This window comes from Varroa jacobsoni, unplaced genomic scaffold, assembly GCF_002532875.2.
Source record: "Varroa jacobsoni isolate VJ856 unplaced genomic scaffold, vjacob_1.0 scaffold_989, whole genome shotgun sequence".
Taxonomy (NCBI): domain Eukaryota; kingdom Metazoa; phylum Arthropoda; class Arachnida; order Mesostigmata; family Varroidae; genus Varroa; species Varroa jacobsoni.
The window spans coordinates 160577-181037 of NW_019213891.1; the positions used below are offsets into that span (position 1 = coordinate 160577).

The window sequence follows — 20461 nt, forward strand, 5'->3', positions numbered from 1 at the left end:
TTTTAAAACAAGACTATGTATATCTGAGGTCCAGTTCTAGACTAAATTGGAATATGAAGAACAAGACGAATTAACGCTTCCTCGTCAAATTCACTTTTGCATAAGTCCTAAACATATTTTCGTTAGAGAGAACTTGAAGTTGTAGAAGTCTGAAAATAGAACAGCAAGCATCTTGGCTCAAACAGCCCTAACGAGCGTTTGTCTGACTTTTATAACGTAAGGAGCGTATCAAAGGTCCTCAGGACTATCGATTTAGAAATATCAATTAAGTTGACAACTTCGATGCTGTCCGTGAAAACATTGGATAATGGCTGATCTTCCGGATCGCATAATATATGCCGATGTCACTAAATCGTCGCGAATAGGATAGGTGAGATGAGCAGGATAGCTTTAAAGTATCCTGAAAGGCCGAAAGTCTCTGTCGAACGGGCTGCTACAGATCCTTTTTCTCTCCCGGTATCGGGAGGCAGCACGGGGGACGCAACTCGAAAAAGCATTGACAACTTTTTGAAGGAATGATTAATGTTTTTTTCACTAGACATTTGGCACGATTAAAGTCAATTTCATGCGAGTTTTCATTTTGAGGCATGTTTTCTTAAGTAAATTAAACTTACTCGGAACTCGTATCGGGTCACAATGTTATGCACAAACAACAAGCGCGATGCACAAGACAGATGTATCCGCGGTGGCACCGGTGGTTCTCCGACTGGAAAATATATGCTACGATTTCTAGATAATCAGCTATTTGCCAATCACACGGTTTTCCACCCTTCATAAGTTCGCGTAAGTATGAGTGTGTGAAAATAGACGCTAGCCTATCATCTGACGTTCAAGATCAAGAAGATAAGGAATTGATGCTTCGACGTAATCCTGTAATAGGTATAACAGGCATTTGCATTCGAGAGGAGCGGCGCGGCTATCTTTTAGATGACTACCTGGACGGTCGCGATTTTGAAAAAAAAAATGGTCCCACACAGGATACATGTCGTAAAAGTTGGATAGCCTCATATTCATAAATATTAGATCGGCGAAAATGGTTCAACCCATGTTCGACAAACGAAGTCGAATACCGGTAGATTTTTTTTTACAAAAAACAAAAATATAACGGCAGTCTACGCCACTATCACAAATCTGTTAGCTCACCGCGGTCGACTTGATAGGTAACTGTATGAAAAAATTATATATGAGATAAATGTGTTGTATCAAAACGCGTTTTCTTACAATTTGTTTTTTTCCAGAATTAGAATCAAAGGTTTTTTGTCAGATGCCCCGTTTTGGTGACTACGGATCATTCGAATAGGGTAATGCTGCGCCTGGCGCATGGCTACAGTTAGTTAACTCAAAAATGCGACAATTTACTCCCGTAAATCACCGTAAAGTTCTGCTAGCAGAAATTTTTTCTGCATTCTTTTAGATACACCTTAAAATAGGTCAGAACTTTTTTTCGGCAAATAAAAACGACAAGGCCCTTTAACGTTCAATACCAACAAATGCCGACGCGTTGCTAGGGGCGAAAGGAGAAAAGTCATTTAATTTGAAGTAACACATGTGAACTTTTTTTTTTTATACTATTGCTTGAATCTCAGCAGAAGTAAACCTAATCATAGGAGACAAGATTCGGTCAAAACTCTGGAACGCAACTAACTATTTAACTAATCAGAAGTTGTTTTCCGCTAGTGGTCCTCGTCCAACGTAACTAAACCTGATTCCTATTCGCAGATTACTATAATATGCACCACTGTAACTATTCAAGTTTTCACCTATTTATGGAGAAAAGGCTAAACGTTACTTTTCAGGACAATGCAGGCCGTGTACCGACTTCAAGTTCAATTTCAAGTATCTAAATGGTGCATCTGTTAGTTTAGAACTTAGCGTAGGGCAATCGACGTCTGCAAGCTTGAGTCACGTGCAATCCCGATGTCCGTGTGATATATTTTGCACTAGTAATTCGCGTCTAAAGATAATCTCACTTCACAAAAGGTCTATTGGCAATCCCATTGCAAACTGACATGTTGGCCATACAAATCTTGCTAGGTTTCAGCGACCTTCACAAGTATCTAACAGGTATTTTATAAGTGTATCTATTTTTCAACACAGTCTGTTTTATTAAAGGCTTTGACTACAACAACGTTGTACCAATGTATTAAGCCATACCTCGTAAGAACAAACAAGTTGGTTTCTTTATGAAAGCTATGATATATAACTCTGTTAACTAATATGACTGCAGCCGGCAGGAGATACGCGCTACACGGTAACCACAACGATCGGCCTGAAGTGCAGTGCTTCCCTTCAAATGCGCTAGTGACTCTATATACATGCCAAGATGATTACTATCACGCTATCCATATAACAGGCAGCCCACTAACTTCACTGGCAGTGTATACCATTCAGTGAGCAGACGCACTGCTAATAGCTGGAACAGTGCCTATCAGGGTATCGGTCCCCGTTGAAATTCTTCAAGGGAGCACACATTTGGTAAAATTGATTTTTTGGTAAGATAATGCCACCCGAACTTACTTTTAAATTGAAAAACCTTCCATATCTAGAGTTCTACACGCTGTCACTATTTCTTCTGAGTTCAAGCTATCCTTTTGCTGCCGTAAGCTTGTATTTGGAGCTCGTTATTTATCTCCGTCGTACTGCATTCGCACTATCCGCATAACACAGTTTTACCGATTGCAGAGAACACTATTCAGCCTCGAAAACGAATCCGCTCCGAGGGTGCTTCGTTTAGATATTTAGGTGCAAATAACAGCAAACAGATGCTTGTAGGGCAATTCAGCTGCCTAAAAAGATCCCCTACACTCTGCAGGCTCCTGAAATGGTGTATTTCGCAACAACAGTCTGCTCCGCCAGTTCAACAACCATGTCGTATTCCTACTCGAGGCTGAAGGACAGCCTTCTATCAATGGATATACGTGAAAGCAAAGGCCGCGGAAACATATATAATTATAGAACATGAATGCTATTCTTTCCGCTTGGTAATGTCTTGTGGAAGGTTGCATTGAAATGTGTTTTCGAAACGTTCAGCTAAAAAAAAAGGGACATCTGAATGTGGGCTAGCGCTACTTCTGATGCGTATAGCTCTTGTGAGCACTGCGACAAAACAGGTATATCGCCGTAAGCGTAAAACTGACGCTAGCAATTCAAGCGTGTCGTCCAGTTCGCACACTTACCGTAATTGCCGTACGATTGTGTCAGATGACCGTTTTTTTTTTTATCCAGATCCTTATTATCGCCTGCAATAGGTGATCTGTGTGCTCATTTGTGAATATGGTTTTAATACAATTGAGCGTATTATAGGTTGCTCTATTATGACGGCAAGTCGTACGAAGTCGAGCTGAAATTACGAGCATGGAATTTTTAAGAAGAAAACATTTAATATACTCAAAATCGATTTTCCGTCTCGTCCAACAGACAGTCTATTCTCTGCCGATGTAGGTAGAAGTATACAGAAAAAGCAAACTACAACTAAATGTGTGCGGCGGTTTCGTGTGAAAATTTCGAAATTCTCTTCGAAACGTATCGGCTCGGAAAAAAACGCATCGGAAAAAACCAAATTCTCTAGGTGTAACAATTAAATTCTTCGATTTATCCTAAACGCTGTACACATATTTCTACATACATATAGTCATGCTGCGAAAAGATATACACAGGTTAATTGGTGTATATCCGTTCGAATAGCAATATGTAGCATTAACGGCTGATTACGGAGTTTTCGTAGCGTTTGAGAGACCGCGACGTCTCATCCGGCGGTTATCTGTCCGACGTCGGCATCGTACCAGTTATTTTTCGAAGCACCGCTAGTTAATCAACAGCGGGTTACGAATTTTGGCTAGACAATCGATCGGGTGTCCCGCTAGAAAAGAAAACCAATGCTGTTTAGCAAATATGGCACAGCGTCGTGAAATGAACCCCTAGAGTCACCGTATATAATACGCAATTCATCCAGTCATCGATATGTACATCGTACAACAGCAACATTATTCGGACAAAAAAGTTACTTACAAAAATAGATTACTTTTTTCAGATAGAGCCACCGACTTTTAACAATAACCTCTGCACGTCCTCGAAGTCAATAGAAAGAAGACCATCCATTTACGATTTAGAACCAATTCGCCAATGCAACTTTGACCGAGAACGTTGACACGATCTGAACATTGCCCACCTGTCATTCACCGATGCGTTCGTTTTTACGTGACAAATGAATCCTATAAATGTTAACAAGTACAAACGCGATCCAGCTATTTGCTGCTGCTGCTTTCGTCATTGTTTTAGAGCTATTCTGTTCTATTTTTTTCCGTAATGAAAATAGACAGCAGTGCCACTGTTTACGTTTTCTTGTTTCACATAAAAGCTGTGTCAAAACAAAAAAAAAAAGGTGGCATACGGGACACATCACCACTATTGTATACACCGAGGCAGCTTGTTGTGATCTGCCGTTGATTCCTGAAAATTTCTGCTACGCGTATGAGTAATTTTCAGCGTGAGTGTTTTTGCATTGGACCATAAAGGCGGCCCTGTAGGGAACGTGCATGAAGCGCTAACTACGTAATCGCTTTCACATGACGGATTCATCACTAGAGTAGAACACGACCCTTTCAAATTAATGTTGCATACGGTTTTTAAATAAACTGTAGATGACGCTGTCTATTAAGACTCATCTAGCGTACAATTTGAGTTTCTGGAAATTAGAAAAATTTCGCAGAGTCTATCCGGACGTCAAACATACCAAAAAAATAGACAAAAATACCACGATATCGCAGGTTGGGATTTTGTCAATTCCTTGTGCTGTAATTTAGCTTCAAATAATCTTCAATCTCGGCTAAATACATAGGTGGTCACACATGAACTTCGTGCGTAACGTGTCATTCTATGCTACACATTTGGCCATGTTAAACATGCTAACATATAGGTAAAAAATGGGCAGAAAAAGCACCTACACAGCAATGGCCCAGTTTTACGATAGCCGCTCGATAGGCAGCAATTATGTATCATCGAAAGGTAGCTTTTAATCCCTTTATCCTTAAACGTTCCTCATCTGAAGTTCGTGGGCGGAGTCCGTGGAACAAGTTGACTAATGAAGTTATTCCAAGCTCACTTGAATAGCTTCTCTTTAAAGCCATCAACGCCGTTCGATTTTAACTATGAAAGAATACTACGTATGCGCCAGCATACACCTGTGCATGCCCAAGTTGTCTGAACAGCAAATTTATATTTCATATCTTAAAGGCTTTTTATTGTACTGTAGTCTCCACGTTCTGTGTGATTTTTATAGTGATTACATATAATATCTATGTCAACACGCCGTCCGTCAAAGACACTTCAGCACATATAATAACTAAAAAAAGAAGAGTGTTTATTGTATATCCATAGATTAGAAGAAAGGATTGCTTTCCGCTTGTTCTACTAAGTCGCAGAATGTGTTGACTAAACGCGCTGGCATGACACGATTGTATGCACGAGCCTTATACTTAGTTGGGCATCCAATATCGGATTTTTCAGTAAATCACTCGGTTAGAGCGACGACAGGGTTTGTTATCTACGCAAGATGTGAAAAGAAAAAATGGAGAGAGAATGGTAATTTATGATAGGCGTACACACGAAAAATATAATGTCGTCACGAAAGCGTTCTCTTCACCGTTTCGACAGCTCGGGTTAAACGCGCCTTTTTGAGTTTTCTAGAAAAAGAAGAAGAGAGGCTTTTTTTTCGCCTTAATAGGCTTTCTAAATGAAGCGGTGGTGGCTAGAGGCCTTCGGCAGCACGGTAGACAACACTGTTCTGGTGTATCCGGACAACACCAATTTTGCTTTTGTGTCATAGATTTGTCGATCGGTCCTTAGCACCCTATTTTCACTCGGATTTCAGCAGGACAGAAGCGATCCAACGAACGAACGAACGATGATTAAATTAGTAATTTGCGATTTCAGCATGGTCCCGTAACCTTCTTACCCTAAAGCTTTATTATTGTCGCATCCGTCAATGCCATTCTGCTGTACAATAATACTGCTACAGATCTCAAACAATTTCACGGTAGGCGCAGCTACAGAAGTCAATGCACTAGAAGACATAAAGCGAGTCATAGGCGGAAAATCATAGAGAAGAATCACCATAAACATCTACAGCATGAGTCTTATAACGTTATAATCTATGTATAGCTATAGTTAAGTGACTACACACGGCCACTAACTAATGACCTCGAATCAACGCTGCTCTACTTTCAGAGCTATAACTATATCTATAGTTCTAGTATGACTGAAAGTCAAAAGCTCCTAGTCCTCGCAATACCCGAAACCTAAGTACACCGGACATCTGCCGGTATATAATGTATTGCCATAACAACAAGTTGTTATGTGAACAAAAGGCGCCTCTTCTCATTGCTCGAATCTCAATGCGTCATTTCTTTGAAAGTCAACAATATCTGTCCAACACCAGCTCTGTTTTTTCGGCGTACCACAATCAACTTTGTCACGTTTAGATATTGCGATACGCTTCCGCAAGCAGAGGTTCTATGTACGTCAATGCAATGCACTGAATGTTCGCCGTCACAGGCCACATTGTGATGATAATCAAGGCTCAGGTTCTTTACAGAATTCCATGCAGAATGTGTTCCTATCATCGAGTATATTATGTATCTGTAATGTATCTGGACCCGAAACTGTCCTCTGGCCATATGATGTCAGCAGTATCGATATCGGTCACCATATGTTCGTTCTCTCTCTCTCTATAGTATTGTTTGAGAAACATTTTCTGCTGCACTGTAATACAGTTTCTTTTTATGCCAATGACTTTTCGTCTGTGTTTGCTCACTATTTCTGTTTACTTCCATTAAAAGAAGAAGCCTTTCCTCCATTTACTCCTGCCTATGTCTATATTCTTAGCGAAACACCAGCTGCAGGATTCCCGCCTAGCATTGGGTCAGGACAACAGGACGGCGTAAGGCGTCTCTTCAAAAGAGGACTTTGGAATTTATAAAGGGTTTTTTTTTATGAAAGCAGCATAAAAACGTGATCAAAAGACGTATGCCTACAGTTCTTCTTCACAGCCGTGTTCATTTTCTAAATATCGATACATTAACGAAGCCATTATTTTTGCATGTAATAACGGTGCAGGAAGCTAATAGAGTGCAATCACTCCCCTTTGTTAGTGCATATAGCGCAACGTAATTTTTACGCAATGTTCCGTTGATGATCGGCCTCAACCCACTGCGAGATAATAGGTTTGTGTAATTCTAAGCGACGTTCGTAATGTTTGCTTAATAGGAGTTCGGAACCAGCAAGAGACGATCTACTCGACACGCGAACAATAACAGCAGCTCTAACCTTCATCCTCTAACGGCAGTGGCAATTGCATGACGGCAGCGTCTTTAGACATCGCCTGAAAATTTCACAACCTGAACTTATGATCTCCCGCTATGATAGATACCCTTACATGTACGAGAAAAATACGAAAGGAAGAGAAGCTCTCAGCACTTATCGTATCACATACTCTACTCTGGCTAGGAGAAAGCACTTAACTGAGCATAACTGTAGCCATTCCATAATACGCGTATAATGTGACTTTTTGGGCGGGTTCCGTCGCAGCCGTTGGCGATATCGGCTTCGGAGGCCGTCAGTACAGTTGCCGTCAGGTTTCGAGAGTGAGACAGAAAATGCGTGAGAATAGGCCCAAGGAAGCGCTGAAGAGGTGAGACTTCTGATACTCGAGCGTCCAAGAGCATTGATGCTGATCGAACGGGGAGCAAGCAGGAACGGATAGATACAAAGACGCCCTAAAGTGGAACATCGTCCTTTTCAACCAACAGATCGCTTATCTCTCGATGACCTCCCCCTGCCCCCCTGAAGAAGCTTCATAGACTAGATCCTTTCTTTTCTAGCCGTTTGGTACGACTAGGCGGAGCTTGTTGCCTACGGGCCACAGACGAAGGGTACCCACCTGACTCGTCATAAACAGAACGAAGAAGCACACAAGCCGAAAGGAAGAAGAACAAAGAAGAATTTGATGCTTGCGGTTCTGTGAGTGACGATAGCGCCTAAGCAGCCATTGGCGGGAAGACCCGCATTTTCTCACCAACAGGAAGGGTATGAAAAGGTAACTTTATGTACGCGGCACAAACGGTTTTCATGTCTAGGGCATTCACAGGACAAGCAAATCTAGTTGCTTTGAATCCCAGTGAAATGTTTCAGTCTCGTTCTGGCAGGGACGACCCAGCCTAACCAACCTGGACCCATAGCCGTGGACAAAACTTGGCAGAATCTCAGGACGGCAGATCATGAAGAGAGCGGCAGTAATTGATATATTTGCATATACGTAATTTTACGCAGACTCGTTATTGAATAACGTAGAATGGGAGATGTACACATCATATCTGCATGGCCACTGCTTCTTGCTAAATATTCAAGACGTATTTCTCTCAACTAAAAATGTAAATCGAACATTTTCGTCGGTCTACAGAAACTGTAGTCATTTACATTTTTTCATCTAACGAGCATGTGTGCACATATGGCTCTATGCCTCCTATGAGTTGATACTTCGAAATCGCTAATGAAAAAATATTAAAAAACTACTTGTACTATTAAACTTCAAGGGTACATTTTAACCTCAATCTATTTAGGTCTCTAATCGGATGGTCATAGGTGTCTGTTACTACAAACAACAACAAGGCGCTCAAGTGATGCAAAGGCACGATGGTTGCATATATTATTAAGAACGTAATACAGTAAATGAGTGTCTAGGCATATTTGTAGACGTAAAAGATCTACGATGTCTATGCAAACACAGATGAATGAGCACTGTATATTTTTGTAGGCCGTTGACTGGCTAGTTGTTTTAGGTATCATAGAAGGCCATCTGCAGCGCAAGCGTGTTGCTAATATGCTATTCTATGTACTATAAGTTTACTAAAACTTTAGTGCATAGATGCACATAAAACCAACTTACCTTTCTAAAATATCTATGACATTTAAAATGAACGTAGTAAAAATAACAGTGATCGAAAGTTTGGTACTGAGAAAATGAATTTAGCCAACGAATACTAGTAATGCACGAATACGTTTCAACATGATAATACATTTGAACAAACAAGACTAATTGGTAATGATGTTACACAGGGAGGATCCTATAAGTCCAGCTTGACATTTCTATAGGCCGTAGATCGTACGCGTTCCCAGTATCGTCATTTGAATAAGGTGGTCTAAATTTCGTCACACGCGAATAAACAGCCGAAAATGAGGTAAATACCATTGTTAGTATGGAGCCGCGGTCAGAACTATGTCCGTGTAAAACCTGATGAAAACGTTAAATTCATGAAAATAAGAGAACTTGTGGGTATAATCCAACACTGCTTGAAACGGTCGTAACCTTAAATGTCGCTCGAACAATAGATGGTGGGCGCAAGTTGCAATCTGTTGATATCTGAATAGATATTATATGCTCAACAGCTGGTGAATGTCTGAATCTTCTCAATATTGCTGACTATCCTAGGTAACCAAGCGCTGATTGCTCGTGTAGGTCTGCATATGTGAAGGCGTAACAAATAACAAGGTCCTGCCAGTTCAGCTATTCCTCATCTTACTTTTCGTTCGTTATATCATATGAAAGTCCCTTTTGACATCGAGCTCCCGTTCAACGTCAAAGAGATCACCCGTGTCATACTATCCTTAAGCGAAGGAAAATCAAGGGTACATCTTTGTTGAGTCAATTGACTCAATCGAGCACCCTGACATCCGCATTGGCTCTGAGATTCTGACAGTGACGTTCCCGGTGACCCCCTGCCCCCCGCCACTTACTTCGCGTCCTACCGACCCAATTTAATCCATTTTTTACTTCAGTCTCGGTCTTCTTATATGTGCGTTGATGTCTCTCGCTCTAGTTTTGTCCCTTTCGCTCGCCTTGAACGAACACACAGACTCTCTGCTTCTAGCAAAAGTATGCCCTTATCAGAGGTCTTTTCAGTGCGGCTTACGCCGCGGGCCAAAGCAATCCATGGTAACAGAAGCAGGAGTAGCAGCAAGGAAAAAGAGCCCTGCTGCCAGGATTCCAATATCAGATTTTACCGCGAGTCGCTTTTTGCTTCAAGTTCGGCCTTAACATCCTAGTGAATAGCGCAGTGAACCTCACTCAACTAAGCTTACTTAGCCAATTTCACAATAAAAAGATCTGACCAGAGAGTAAACCTTTCCGCGTTCTGCATTACGCGATAGCGAATCACAAAACTAACGTCAAGGATAGGGACTACAAAAGGGGTTACCTGAGACAAACCAGAGTGATATACTGGTAAACAACTTTAAGGGAATATAGTACCTAGTACGCGTGGCTCCACCGTCTAACGTTGGCTTGTCGGTCGCACGCAACAACGACGCTCGCTGGTCCTCTGTATCCAGACCAGCATCGTGCTCGCCTACCTTCTCTTCTGCTTCGTTATTTTCGGCAAGGGCTAACACATCAAATAATTCGGAAAAAGATGTTTCGTAGCAGGTAAAAGGCCTCTGGTACGCCCCTGAATAGATAAGCAGGGCAGCAAAGAAGAGGGGCAACTATGGGGAGAATTACGAAACCATGGATATAACAGGAAGAAAACACATTATTGCAACTGTTTCAAATTGACTTCGAGGTCGCTCAAGAAGAAACAGGTTTATAGGAGGATGGTTTTGTTCAAACCAACTCGACTGAAGTCTCATACGTATGTAGAAATATAACATCATTTCGAAACCATCGTTCCGTTTCCTTTACGGCTATCCAGGTATGAACAAATACACCATAGAAACAAAGGAACCGTAGAAAAAACAGACGTCTCATTGATTAATCTACTACAATTTAAATAAGGCTTGATAATAGAGAGCAAGAAATCACAAAACGCTAGTAAATTAACATCATAATCAATTGATTTTCGAAGCATATGGCTTCAAATGTTACTTATAAAACGGATTTAGTTATTCGAATTTCGCATTGGATTATTAAGTGAGATTTCCCCGAATATAATAACATTCTCAAAAAACAACAAGTAATCACGATGAAGTTTTCCCTTCTAAGTCGATATTTTTTTAAAACGTTTAGCCAGCGTATCGTCTTCTTTCATAGATTTAATTCGTATTACTGGATAGCTCTCGGATAGATACATCGAACTAATTCACTTGCCGCTTATTGTTTTTGAAGTGATTCAGTGAATTTTAAAATCTATTGTCTCCATGACGCAATTACAATAAAAAAAATACCTCTACCCCAGAGCAGCTGAAGTCAGCAGCTACTGACAAACAAAAAAGATATACCGGTTCGGCGTGCTCTGTTCAGGAATCAGCTCAGGTATACTAAACGTTGTAAGGGAACTTAGTTGACGCTTAATTTCATTTTTCACATAGGAAACCTTCGCTGTCCTATACGAAGCGATTTTTAGGATCCTGCGTCCGAAAGCTTCCTATCCAATATATAATATGCTATGAAAGTTACATCCTTGTTTCCAAGTTGAGATACGAGCGCTTTAATGTGTCGCGAGTTCGGCTGTAGAAAAAAACAAGGTAAGATATTAGGTCGTAGAGTTGTATCGTTTTTTTTTTCTATATTCCTTTCCTGATCCAATTTTACAAGTCTAATTTTTTTTCAGTTGGAATTGGCCATCTTAGACCATGATCAAAACGAGCCGAATTACAATAGTTTGGGAGGACAAAAAAAAGGCCTTCAGATGGTGGATGGCGCTCCACCATCGCAATAATAAAAGTGGCCATTGCTGCTTTAACAATCTAATACATGAAGTAACTTCGAGCCCAGTGTTTCAACTGTGATAATAAAAACTTGGCCAGGCGACTGAACAGCTTTAAACAAACATTTTCGACGGTAGTTACAATACGCATCACAGTTTTTTTTTTTAACTTTCCGATAACTTTTGATCAAAACCTGTTATATATGTAAGGAAAATTAACCTAAAATCAATGTTATTAGATTTGCACTGTAATGAGTCTACCACTGTCAGCCAAGGGCATGCACGCTGGGGTACATGGGGCAAACAACGGGCTTGAAACGTTACAAATTAGTACGACAGAGAGTGCCAGTCCAAGAACGTGATAGCCAAAGTTAATTTTAGCCTTCCCCTAGATGCGTAACTTAGAGCAAGTTATTCTTAAGAAGCAATTAGGTTCGCGCTTCGCCAGACATGAACAGACAGCAAGACCCATTTTACAGAAATATAAGATACATCGTACACAAACTAAGTGGAAAGTCAGACATTTTTCGGTTGCCAAAATGCACGGAAACGATAAGACACGATAATGCTAGCAACGGATGTAGCTGTTATGGTTAGCAATAGCACCCGCTGTGTCGGCGATTGGTCGGAGAATCAGGCCCTCTACTTCAGCAGGAGCAGCCGCAGCACGACATTAGTGGTGCTGAACCTCGCATCGATACCGTAACTTGAAACGAAAGTTTCCATGATGGTTTAATAGCAACGCGTTTAGTTATAAACACTTCCGACTGTGGGAATTAGAATCACGATTGTAAGTTCAATCAAAGACAGTCTTAAAGTAGTTTAGCTCCTTCCACATTGTGTCGTTTACATTAATCTGCATGAACAATTTACGACGGATAACTTGAAAAAGCTATTACTAACTGTAAGCGTGATTACTAGATAACGTGCTACCAGAAATAACGGTATGGATCATCTTGACCAGTTATTGATATCTATATTTTTACTTTTCGTTGCACTATGATGAAGTCTGATAGCATTTCAACGGCTTCTATGTTAAACCTCGCCAGTTAAAACTCGAATACGTAAAGATATGCGTTTGTTTATCTGAAAAAAACGCGTAAACGAAACAAATCGTACTAACGAATATATGTAATAACTACAGCAGGCATGTCACATGCAATACTGCGGTGCAATGTAGTGTACATTTTTATCTACCTTCTTGGCCTGGACGCGTCCTCTTGTCTTAGACTCGTACGTCTGGCGTTCACGCTTACGTGTTCACCAGGCCGTGTCCACTAACAGCAACGAGTACGGCTTTGACTTTCAGCTGAGTAAAAGAACACGTCTTCCTCTATTGCAACTAATGCTTCAGCATACTTGTTTGTATCAGATGTTTGTCTATCATAAGCCAACTGTGGATGGTGAACCTGGCATAGTGTTTACAAACAACAGCCGTAGATTACGTATATAGTAGTCCAATGGTAATAAGACCGGCTATTAATTTTAAAATCATGTGACCAAAATGGCTTCGCTGATGGCTGCCATGTTGGCGAAACTGATGTTATACGCCAAGTCTAAGTAACCGCCCTCATTTGCATGCTAATAGAGCGAGCAAGCCGTGCTCATGAGGTCACAGATGTGTCGATTTGCGAACGTTTGAAAGATTTCAACCTGTGCAATACGGTAAATGAGCATAATATCGATATGTTAGAGGATATATAGAGAGCAATATGTCAGTGTGTTAGAGAGAAACAACTATGGTCACGTAACGTCCTGCTTGGAATAATGGCACAGAATAGTTATTTCGGACCGGTCCTTTTTCTGAAATGAAACAGCTGTTCACTTCGTTTCTATACGTCTAAAATTAATTATTTTGAGAAAGCGAAACATTCAGCATAAGAAGCATACATAATTTTTTAAGCATCAGCCTAACTTCGGTAAAACAGTTTTTTGTAGACATTAGTAGCAGCATCAATAGACCGATATATTTCTCCTCTGAATCCCTTATTACTCCAAAGGACAAACTCCTATTCCGTTCCTCTTTCTCCCAAGTAAACAATGGCGTATTTTTTTTTCTTAAATGAGGAAAAAGCTTCATCAACACTTTTCACACGAACACAAGGGAATGAGGAGCATGAGGAGGCTCACTAAAATGATGAACATGGACCCCTTGCCAGTTATAGTTCGTATTGTAGTCACAACGTCGTACATTCTGAAACATCAAACCAATGCTCGCCTTTGCCAAACCCACAAAAAGGGTATTGGCGTACTCTTAAGTGTGGTATCTGTGTCGAAAGTAGCACAGGTTAAGTTCGTTCGTGGATATTCTTTAAGGGTTTGTTAAAGGGAATTTCCGCTGTACGGCCTAGACCTTTTCGAACGGTGTGGTGCGGTCACGTAGCAACAAACGCCTTCTTTGTGACGCTTTTGGACTACGGGTTTCTACCAGTGCGTCGGTAGAAATCGTTTTCTAGTACGTTTACCAGTACGTAGTACAAGTTTAAACATTCTACTGACGTGAAGTTGAGACGCTGGTAAGTTGTTCATCATAGTACGGATGACGACAATTTCGCAAAAATTTGTTCAGCGTGAGGCCAGCGCGCACAGCTATGTGCCTCCTGAGCGCAGGCAATTCATAAGCTCTACGCACCCGTATAAACAGAACCGGACGTATTCTCTACAATGTCCCTCTTAAGAAAGCCGTTGCCTACTTATTCCGTATAGCAGCCAAGCCTCTAGTACTTGTATGAACTTCCGTTTCCATTGAGATGTACAGAAGGAAAGTCAGCCAGGGCAGAGACATGAACCACTGCAAAAAGCACTAGAAAGCGAAATGTTTTATTTACAAGTGAAAAATATTTGGGCCATTTGTTAATCTTTGCTAATAAATTGATAACTAAAAGTGTATAATGTAAATGCAATATTTCCGGGAATATAGAGCGCTACGGTGATACAATATGTACCATTTTTCCTTTTACTCAAATAGTAAATGTAAGCTATAATAGCAAGGTATCGTAATGTGCCTTTTTAAATCCATTGGTTCATCTGAAATAATGGTCAGTAATCGACATCTACCGTTTCAAAGCAAATTCAATTATTATAGCGTACGAATTTATAAATCTCAAAAAAAAAAAAAAAAAAAAGACGACAAAAATACCAAAATTCATGCTCAATTCAAAAACGTTCATAAAAAAACTGCAGACACTATTCACATTTTTCACTCATACGTCAGAGGCTCTCTGGACCAGGCCGATCACCGTAATGACAATGAACTTTAGCAGCAATGTTTAGCGTAACAAGGTAAGTTTAACATTTGGCAAGTTAGAACACGGACATCTCATAAGATGATTTAATAGGATTTGAAAGGAACCTTTTGCAATCAACTTAATAACAAATAATGAGTACAGATTGAGACTAAACTCGCTTCGTGAAGGCCTGTAACGAAAAAAAAAAATCGCAACAAAAGGTTAACCTCCACTATTCTTTGCGGAGAAACAAAGAACGAAGGGATCTTGTATGATAGTACTTGGCTCAAGAATGCTTTTAGGAATTTTGTACGTAAATGTCCCATAGTCCGATTCCTAGCTTAGGCCTTCTTCGACCTACAATTGTGCAGATTCATGCAACTCGACGACTTGCACGACGATCGATTCAAGTTAGTAAGTAGCGGAACGATTCGTCTGTTGCGTAGATGGTGGTGGGATGCCGTATCGAGTATTTCAATAAGTTTAGTTAGGCTGAAGTGAGTTAAAAACGAAATTGTACTCTGACCAATCTTATCGTGAGAGAATATGTACAAGTTGTATTATAACTGCTCCTGTTTAACTGGTCGGACCTAGATGCCGTGTCATACATGTCCAATGTCCGTAACTTTCACCCGTCGTCGAAAAGACTCTTTCTTAACGTAATTCAGTTCTCTGAGTGCACCATGATCGATGGTTTTGGTTTGTTTTTTTCACTTACCATGGCTGGCAACTTACTCTATTGTCTCTCACGAAGCAAGTTCTTCTCGCCGAATAAACAACTGTGCTGTAAGCAAATGTGTGTGTGTGTGTGTGTGTGTGTGTGTGTGTTTGTTTCTTTGAAAAAAAACTCAAACACATACTACATTTGCTGCAAATAAACTTCGTACAAACTGCTTCGAGATATCATCTAGAAGTTTAACAATGACCAATCATTTACTTTATAGGCCAATACATATTGACCCATCTTTTTGTGCCACCCAGGTTTGGCACCTATTTAACCAGCTGCACCAATCAGTTTATTTGAAGAACAGCTGAATATATGTCTATACATTATATAGAAATAGAATAGCGATACAAAGTCGAGCTAGTTATAGTGCACGATAGAAGAGCAAGCTTTCATACTAATTCACGACCTACCAATCAGTGGGGCTATCGAAATCGCTGATTAGTTCATTTAGAGTAGGCCTGACAGCGATCCGTTGCGCGGCACTTTCGTGAGTCTATCCAAGGGAGGCCAGAATAGAATCTGGGCTATGTCTTCTAATGGGTACTTGTTAAGCATGGCTAATTACAGACAATGATGTTTTCACCTATTCCATTAGAATAATTTTGTTCTACTGACATGTTATGACGCTATAATAAGCGATATGTTTTGTAGCAATAAAATAGCGACAAAAGTAAAGGATACATGCACAAATTTAAATTGTGAAACCTTCGACTGCAGATGTTTGACGTGTGACATTGAAATTTCGCCCAGGCGACTCGTATTTAAAGCGTTCCTGTCTGATGTGCCTGTAGCAACTCCAAGGATTCACCATCGCTTCAACAGCTTTTCATTGAGGTATGACAGGGTCGTCCACAGCACCGCACACGTCTTCACGATAGACGATGAACGCTCTGTTTAAATAGCACTCGCTATCGGTGCAGTATACGGCCGAGGCGACCTTACCATACCTATTAAATTCTATCAAATGATTTGTGTTCCATTTGGGTAAAAATATTGGTTTAAATTATATTAAAGAATTTGTTGCTATTATGAAGTTTTCACTTTTAAACCACGTGTGGTGTTTTTGTGAAAGAACAGCCAAATACCTTTATTATTTATTTGCTTATTTAATTACGTTTGTCGTTTGTGTTAGCTCTCGTACGTGGGTATGAGCCGTAGAATCAGTTGCGTTTGTCAAGATGCTGTCACCCATATTTTTTGAGATAAAATCATAATCAGAACGATATGGAGGTAAGCGGCAAATAATTTCTGTTTTAAGAGTGCTGAAAAGATGTATGAGTTGGATAGCTTAATCCGGTTTCACGAAACGTTTACGTTTTTATACGTACGAAAACGTAAATAATCATTCTGGGAAAACGAGCCTCTGAAGTCTCGTTTCACGACGCATGTAGGGGACATCTACTACCCATAAATCTAATATTTGTGTGCTAGATTGGACTTATAAGCATAGTACTGCAGTTTCACCCTATGTCTATTGATCACCGCTAGCTTACTGCGACTAATATTGCTCAAGACCAGTTTGTATTAAACAGTTAATCCACTGGCGTCAACTTAGTGTCTCCGTACGGAGCACCCAAGCACTGTGCAAGAAGAAAAACCGTACCAAACTTTAGAGGCTATAGAGACAAATAGTAGTTCAAGTGAGTATAGCATTTAGAACTACCCTCCTTGATGCGGTAACGGCTATAGCCAGGTTAGTTCCGTAGAGTCTACTGGTCCATGAAAGAACAACAAATATCTGAGTAGACTGGATAGAAACAAATCGCTACGAGGCAAAAATGACAGCATGGTCAGGCAAATACGGCCAAAATCACAAGAATAACAAGCGAGAACATACGTAAGCAGACTGCAAAAAAGCAGGGACAAGTTACGTTCAACTTGACGCAGATGTTCAATGGGATCGGGTGTTTTCGAAGACTACCTATTTCGTATAGACGAGTCATCTGATCATAGGTTCGGAAGAAAAATGGGTTAAAATGTGTCAGTTTGTATTTGACGTTTTTAAGAGAACAGAAACTCAGAGGTCTACTGGGTTTATTGAATGAACATAATGCGATTAACTCCCTGTTCCCTCCTCAATCCTCTTTCGGTTGTCGTTTCTCGTTCTCCTTTCTTTTTTCGGCAGGAGCGTATGGCGATAGCCAGCGTTGGCTTTTCCGCTCGCCTGCGTCTCCTGTCAACAGACACTTTATAGCATATATATGCTTCAGACTGCAGACGAGAAGTCCTATACTATTTAACTAGATTACGCGAGGTGTGTGCCTAGAGCGTTCTCACCACTAGCGACCTCCAAGAAAAGGAATTAAACAAGGGACACAGGCATTATAACGTGTTACTGGGCAAGTATGGCGAACTTGGGGATCGTCGTAAGGCGTCTTGGACTTTCGTAAGGGTTGCTCATTGGCAGTTTGATGTGCTGTCTAGATAATATGCGTATTACAGGTCATAGTCTTTTTGATCAGTGAAAACACTATTTGTGACCGGTTTAGTTTAGTCCTAGCTGTTCAGAAATGTATAACAAATGACCCTAAGAAAACTTCGGTACAATTTACTGTTGACATCTATTATCAAGACTTGAAACAAAGGGGTGTAAAAGATTCGAGAACAAAAAAAAAAGTTAAAAATGAGGTCTAACAGCCTTCAGCAGCGATCACTTGTGCTCTGCTCCGAGTACTACCGAGTATATACCGAGAATGAAATGTGTGAGTTTCAACATTGAACTAGATAAGCTTTGTTCTAACTTTTAGCTGCGCAGAAAGATATGCAATATAGTCTGTATAATGTATACTTACGTCCATCTCTTCTGCCGCCTCTATAATCATCGATTACATCCTTCTCATGTATCCTTTGAATGGCCTTAACCGGAGAAAAGGAATAGAGGTTGGCAACTTGTTCCTTAGTACGGAGCGGACCCACTGATATTTGATAGAAGTAGCACACTTCTCTCCTTGTGTAATCTTCCTTTGAGCAGGCAGATAGCACAGCTCGTCAGACGCCACCTGTCAAGGCTAGCAGCTTTCTATTTGGTGTTTATGGATGTGGAAAGGTAGGGAGAGGTCATCGGAACATGTGACCGTATCGTCCTCATCAGCTGGTTCCGGAAACATATCATTGTCACACCCAATAATCTTCTGCGTTATCATTAATTTACACTGAGATTCATCGTTTTTGTTACCGTATAACCGGTCTCAACAAACAGTTTCTTAGACACTTTATCAACCATAGAAATGATGAGAGAACAAGGAACAAAGAACGAAACCGACTTTGAGAACTAAAAGAAAAATTTGGTTTTTCTCGCCACAATGATTCATTTTCTCACTGAGTGCATTTACACAGCTTTAAAATGTCGAGTTTGCTGAAGCACTGTTTCTCTACCTCCGACGTCGCGTGTTACCCACCGGTATTTTGCGATCCGCGTAAACTTTGCCGGCTCCCAATATTCGCGCACAAAGCTCAGCTCAACATTTTCAACACTACCAGTGGACCGGACGCCGGCTCGCTTGGAGAAGACCGCGCGGTCACTCTCCCCTAAACCCTCACCAGCGACCCTCGGCATTGAAGCCTCCCTTTCTCAAAGTCGAGAAAGGACTGTAGCTGGCGTCTGTTGAGAATGGGAAAAACATGCTAAAAATGTGAGCATCATCGGTAGGATTGGCTCAACTAGGGTAGACTTTCCTAGGGAGTGAGATGAAGAGGAAATTTGAGTATCAGATTGTGTACGATAGTAAGAGGTTAGAGGAGCAGGGCCTGCTGTGTAGCCCGCCTTCGTTCTCTAAGATCGTCCCATGGAAGTTAGCGATGCTAATTCTGATCCTGATGAGAGGACGAAGATCAAAAACGCAAGCGGTTGGAAAATAATCTCATGTAAATCGTCGTTTAAATAAACAAGAAAAAAAAAAGTAGGTAGTAACATAGGACATCATACAGTTAGAGCGCGGACGTAGTATGTGCGGCGTTCTGGGCATTCTTCAATCGCCATTTAGAGCTAGTCCATTTGTCTACGTACCCAATTAGCAGACTTCTTCTCATGTTATCCTCGATTTGTCCCCCCTATGAGCTCTTTCAAGCTACTTGTTTTGAAGGATACAATAAATGAGAACATGCATCGTCCTCGCTGACAGTGCCGGGCCAGTACGCATGCGTGTGTCCTTGTTAGCTTGGACGAAGTGTGTGTACTCAGAAAGCATTTGAGCTGGTTTGAAAACTGGCTGAACACATTTACGTTAGACTAGCTCTCAGCCGTCGGTCCCGATTACGGCTGAGGCGGTAGCGAGGCAAATATCACGAGTCGATATTGTACTAGTCTTCTGCCGAAGTCATTTTTGCGGGGATCTATTTTATAGAAAAACAATAAAACGAAGATGAGACAACCCCGGAACAATACATACGGGTGTTGCGTGACAATCAGACTCATGAGCACACATCTCATGGGTTCTGTTAACAGGCTACGAAAAACCTGTACAGCCAAATGGTGTGAAATATTGTTGCATTCGAGGGTCGGCCAAGAACAAATAAACTCTCAAGTCAAGTCCAGGAAATTGTGATCGTTTTATGCGCTAGCTATGCATTCGATGTAAATAGGTGCTCCTAACTTTGCACCGTCCACCTACGCCATGTGTACAACTTTCGTTTTGCCTGTTCATTGAGCCCTGAATAGAATCCGTAAGGCGGGACTGAAGACACGAGAATTTACCACATGCTAGTAAACGTAACAACACTAGATTTCAACTGCTCGGAACGTAGAGTCGCCTGGAACACTGAACAAGCAAAGCGCCCTGTATTTACGTCCTAGCTGAGAATTGATGGGAAGA

At 40.9% G+C, this 20461-nt stretch overlaps 1 protein-coding gene across 5 annotated transcripts in view; it reads right to left on the bottom strand.

Moving 5' to 3' along the window:
- LOC111265584 (uncharacterized) overlaps positions 1 to 19135 on the bottom strand; it is a 51322-nt gene extending 32187 nt beyond the window's left edge. For 2 of the 5 annotated variants that reach the window (XM_086970545.1, XM_022842391.2), the window contains exon 1: positions 18443 to 19127. The gene's annotated coding sequence lies outside the window, so the exon portion shown is untranslated. Of the gene's footprint in view, positions 1 to 18442 lie in introns of all 5 variants that reach the window. The other 3 variants (XM_086970543.1, XM_086970544.1, XM_022842390.2) reach the window with 3 other exon arrangements.
- Positions 19136 to 20461: the final 1326 nt, after the last annotated feature.